This window comes from Hemiscyllium ocellatum, chromosome 15 (genome assembly GCF_020745735.1).
Source record: "Hemiscyllium ocellatum isolate sHemOce1 chromosome 15, sHemOce1.pat.X.cur, whole genome shotgun sequence".
NCBI lineage: Eukaryota > Metazoa > Chordata > Chondrichthyes > Orectolobiformes > Hemiscylliidae > Hemiscyllium > Hemiscyllium ocellatum.
The window spans coordinates 33,872,918-33,878,917 of record NC_083415.1 but is presented as its reverse complement, the minus strand read 5'-3'; positions in this window follow the sequence as shown (position 1 = coordinate 33,878,917).

Sequence of the window (6,000 nt, the reverse complement as noted above, 5' to 3'; positions counted from 1 at the left end):
ATTAAGATATATATCAACATTTGTGTGGTGTATTTTTGGAAAGGTGAAGTAATTAGCCATGGTTCAGAAAGAACCAAAGGCATCTTTCTTCATCAGAAAGAGACAACTGGTTATATACAGCTTGAGGGATTCCACACAACAAACATGGGTGAAAAGGCAGGACTCCATGATCTACGACAGCCATTATAGGGAATGAGTTTGTGCTATTAGCATCATTCTGCAGCATACTATAAACTGAACTAACCGACCCCCACTTAATGTGGTAAATATGTAGCATATTAACAAAAGCAATGTGTTCTTCTTTTGAAAACCTTTGATCCAGGAATATTTCTCAAAAATAACACCGAGCTTGTAAAATCCGAGGATGCTAAGCAAAAGTGAAATACAGGAAAATAAAGACAATTATATCATGGTTGAGTCTGTTACGATATTTAGGGGATTTTCAAAACTAGAGAGGAGGTAAATAAGATGCTGAAATTTAAAGAGGCAACTCTATTAGACAGAAATATATTGACTGAAATGTTAGCTGTCATTTCTAGAGTAGAGATGACAAGAGATATGAAGTATTAGTGATATACAACTGTGATTAAAAAAAATTACATTAGATCTTTTCTAATTACATTTTAGCTTGTAAAATGCTTGATCAAAGAAAATCTCAAAACATTATTGATCTATCATGTAATTACATGAACTGTACCACCAAAACTTAAAAACTTACAAGAAATTTGTTAGAAGAGTATTGTTAGATAATTACTGCAAATTTGGCAACATTCAGAAGAGAGGCCTGAATTCTTGGTACAAATGAGGTGCAGATGCTGAGATGGATGTGTGTTGGAAAGAGAAAGGATAAAATCAATGATCAACACTGAGAAGATTATGGGAGCATCAAAAAAAGCTGATGAAAGCTCGAGAAGGTATGGTCATGCTTTGTGAAGAAGGAGGAAATGTGGAGAGATGGGTAGTAGAGATAGGATGGTTACAAAGAAAGAGAAAAAGAAGACTTAAGATTAGATGGAAAGATGCTGTGGTGAATGAGTTAAATGCAGTACTATTTAAAGAAGAATGGTTAACTGGCACAAGGAGATAGAGAGGAATAATTAACCAGCATTGTGGTGAGTCCAAGTAAAATGAGTGAAGCTGAAAGGAGAAGAAGGTTGAAAACCTAATATAGGAGATATATAATCAAGCTACAAATAAAAGATTACTTTATTTCAAATTGCATAAATTCAAATTATTTGATATGGGCAGTTAGTAGTAAGGAAAAAGTGAAGACTGCAGATGCTGGAGATCAGAGTTGAAAACTGGTGCTGGAAAAGCACAAAATGTGTTGCTGGTTAAAGCACAGCAGGTCAGGCAGCATCCAAGGAACAGGAAATTCGACGTTTCGGGCCAGAGCCCTTCATCAGGAATTTCCTGATGAAGGGCTCTGGCCCGAAACGTCGAATTTCCTGTTCCTTGGATGCTGCCTGACCTGCTGTGCTTTAACCAGCAACACATTTTCAGCTCTGATCTCCAGCATCTGCAGACCTCACTTTTTGCTGGAAAAGCACAGCCAGTCAGGCAGCATCTGAGGAGCAGGAGAGTCAATGTTTCAAGCGTGAACTCATTCTTAACGAAGAGCTCATGCTCAAAACATTGAGTCTCCTGCTCCTCGGATGCTGCCTGACTGGCTGTGCTTTTCCAGCACCACACGTTTCAAAAGTTAGTAATAAGGCTCAGTTTGTAAGGTTGTGATTAATACTGAAACAAGATTAATAAATATGAACATTTCAATCTATCATGTTTATTCTCAGTTACATTTAAAAGGGAGGGGTGATTTGGCTGTTTGAGAAATGTTTGGTACTGATGGAATGTAAATTTCTTAGGTTGGCAGGAGAAAAGATGTCTGTTTATTGAATATTATCATTTTGTTCAATGGGGAGATGTTCAGGAGAAAAAATGCTTAAGAAGTATGAAAACAAATTAAAGCTATCCTTGAAAATTAGTTTGTTTAAAAGATAATCTGTGTATAGGTCTTTAATCTTTTTTATCTTTAGACAAATATAAGGTAATGAACAAAGGGATTGGGAATGAATAGTAACAATATAAAGCAAATGGCTCCCGTATACTAGGCACAAGAGAGTGATGGGATTGATGAATGCAATGTAATCATGTTACTTCCATTTTTTTGCTAAGAGTTTGAATTTAACAATTTCAGTAAAGCAGTAAATAATTTAATTTAATTAAAATATCAATAAATAATTTGAATTAAGCAACTTCAAGTTGAAGAGAAACGATATCTCACTGGAGCAAGAAAAGCCAAGAGTCCATGAGTGCTTGTGGCCATGAGTGCTTGTGGTCATAGAGTCATAGAGATGTACAGCATGGAAACAGACCCTTCAGTTCAACTCATCCATGCCAACCAGATATCCCAACCCAATCTAGTCCCACCTGCCAGTACCTGGCCCATATCCCTCCAAACCTTTCGTATTCATATATACACCCAGATGTATTTTAAATGTTGCAATTGTACTAGCCTCCACCACTTCCTCTGACAGCTCATTCCAGACACGTACCACCCTCTGTATGAAAAAGTTCTCCTTAGGTCTCCTTTAGATCAATAAAGGAAAGCATACAAAATGCCTTCTTCACTATTCTATTTACCTGTGACTGCAATTTCAAGGAGGTATGAATTTGCACTCCAAGATCTGGGTAATCCAAGATGGAGGACAGGAAAAATATTTGGCTGTAACATGCTGCTCCTTTTTGAGGTATTTTGTTTTTTGGAACCACTTCAAGTTCTGCTCATTTTATATCTCCACCATCTTTCACAACCAGATTCCTCCATTTATCCTTGAATAATTTGTGTATTTATTCACTTTTTATTTGTTTTTATAAGCTCATTCAACTGTCTTTCATGTTCATCTGCTAGTCTTTCTCTTATTCTGCTTTGAAACATCTAACTTCACTTTTTATCTGCTCACAAAGCTTTGTGTATTCTTAAAAGTTTTATTGATGATTGTTAATTATAGTTATTCTCTGCTTCCCCATTTAAATGTCAGTTTTTTATTTCTTTATGTATCTCTAAGGTTCAACATCTTCTCCACACTTTTTGTCCATTGGATTATTTATTTTGCTCCTCATCTGTTATATAATTGATATGTCACCTTGTTAAACTTTCTGCCCAATTTACTTAGAGTCTTAGAGGTCTACACCACATTGAAAGGTCCTTTGGCCTATTGAATCTGCACCAGTTTAAAAACAACCACTTACTATTCTAATCTCATTTTCCCAGCACTTGCCCATGGCCTTGTGCGCCTTGGCATTGCAAACATACATCTAAATGCTTCTTAAAAGGTCATGAGTGTTTCTGTCTCTATCAACCTTACAGGCAGTCCATTCCACATTCCCACCATCCACTGCATGAAAAAAAAATTCCTCACATCCCTCCAAACCTTTTGCTCCTTACCTTAAATCTATGTCTCCTGGTCATTTCTCCATCCAACAAGGGGAAATGTTTTTACCTGTTTGCCTGATCTATGCCCCTCATAATTTTATACACCTCAATTAGGTCCCTCCCTCAGTCTCCACAGCTCCAACAAAATAACCCCAATCTATCCAGTATACAGTATAACAGAGAACTGCAGATGCTGGACATCTGAAACAAATAAAAACAGAAATTGCTGGAGAAACTCAACAGGTCTGGCAGCATTTGTGGAGAGAAAACAGAGTTAATGTTTTGAGTCTTGCAACCCCTTTTTCAGTATTTCTGTCTGAAGTTCTTCTGTATTCTTCTGTCTCATTCCTGCTTCAGTGCTGCAATACCTCCACACACCCAGGTCATGTTCTGTATGGGTTAATCTCAGCACAGCCAAGCAGCATCAGAAGATGGAGAAATCAACGTTCCAGGTGTAACCCTTTTTCAGCACAGCCAGGGCATTTTCAACTACCTGTAGTTCTTATCACCTATTTGGCTTCTCTTCTTTAATAATCCTCTTGTCTGCTTCCATTTATTTTTCTCTTTTTCTGGGCACCATACCTCTCTATCCATCTCCTTCCCACTCACCACTTCCCATTATCAGCATAAATACCACCATTTCCTAGCCCATTTCAATTCTGACAAAGGGTTACTGGACTCAAAACATTACCTCGGTGTTTTTTCTCTCCACCGATGTTGTCAGACCTGCCGAGTTTTCCAACACTTTCTGTTCTTGTTTGTTTGTGGTTTTTTTGACCTGGTGTTTTGCAAGTCTGTTTGCATTTTCAACAGACTGCTTTTTCTATCTCTAATGTGTGGTTCTCGATAAGGCAGAGAATTGCATTATTCTCTAGCTCATTTACTCTATTCATATGGATTTGGTCTTAACGTAAATCCCTCTAAACTTCTTGCTTTCTAACTCTGTGATAGAATCCTGCAACCCAATTTACTAGTAGAAGGTATTGGTAAAACAGCATTAGAATCTCAAATGTGGATTTCACCAGTTTCCTCATTTCACCTCCCCACCCCCCACCCCACCTTATTCCAGTTCCATACTTCCAGCTCAGCACCGTCCTCATGACTTGTCCCACCTGTCAGTCTTCCTTCCCACCTCTGCTTCACCCTCCTCTCCGACTTATCATCTTTACCCCACCTCCATCCACCTATTGCACTCTCAGCTACTTTCTCCACAGACCCACTCCCCTCCCATTTATCTCTCCACCCCCAGGACTCGCAGCCTTATTCCTGAAGAAGGGCTCCGGCCCAAAACGCCGATTTTCTTGCTCCTTGGATGCTGCCTGACCTGCTGTGCTTTTCCAGCAACACACTCTCAACAGCTTAGCACTCTCATGCAGTACAGATGTATTCCCTTTACACTGGTATTCTTGAGAATTGTCCTGATGAGTACAAGACCAAACTTTTAACAGGATGTGCCCTATTTTTCGCAATGTATAATAACTTTTGTAGGTATTATTCAATGTATGCTCTATCACTAATCACTTGATCGACTCAAAACAAAGCAAAGACAAAAGAGGATTGGTGACAATGAACCATCTCAAACAAGTCTTACCCAGTATTGCATCCTAATAGAGGTGGCATGCAACACAAGGTGCCTGCTGTGGTCATCTAGGAAGTACACACATGTTGATAGCCAATTTGATGGAAACCTGAGAGTGTGCAAGAGTACAATTTGGAGATTAGTTAAAATTCAACTTACCTGTGGAACATGTAGCAGGAAGTTGCTGAGAAAAAATAATGTAGGAATCCATGATGGGATGGCTCCCCAGTTGTCTCAAAGTTAGGGACATTTCTTAGTGGTGGGAGTTGATGTAGCTTGTCTGCCCCAGTCCCATGCCTAAATGGAGGTGATCAATCAATTAAATAATTGAAGGCCCATTAATTGTGATTTTCGTAGTTTCTCAGCATTTTGCTTGCATTGGTGCTGCCCATCCCAAGATATGAGTTGGCTGCTGGTCTAATGGAAGTGGCATCCCGACAGGATGGAGTGTAATTGAAGGGGATCTTGCAGGTCATGATGTTTTCATGCATCTACTGCCCTTGTTCTTCTAGATGATAGAAGCTGTGGCTTTGTAAGATACTATTAGATTTGTCTTCATGCATTACTGCAGTGCACCTTTTAAATAGCACATTGCTGCTTGTATGTGCTGATGGTGAAGAACGTAAATGTTGAAGGTGCATTATCTGAGATGACATGGCACCTATTGTTAAAGTACACTTGAGAATGTAACTTTAAAAAAGGTCTGGGATTTATGAAAGAACTGAAACCAACATGGTCATTCTAAAAGATGAGACTTAACAAACAATCCTGTTTTTTTAAAAATATATAATTTTAGTTGCATCACACTGTAAAGTTTTGTTATAAATTCTGTGTCTTATGATCTTATACTCCACAACCACCTGATGAAGGAGCAGTGCTCCAAAAGCTGGTGCTTCCAAATAAACGTTTTGGACTATAACCTGGCAATGTGTGATTTTAAACTTTGTACACCCCCATCCAACACAGGTACCTCCAAACATTGAAG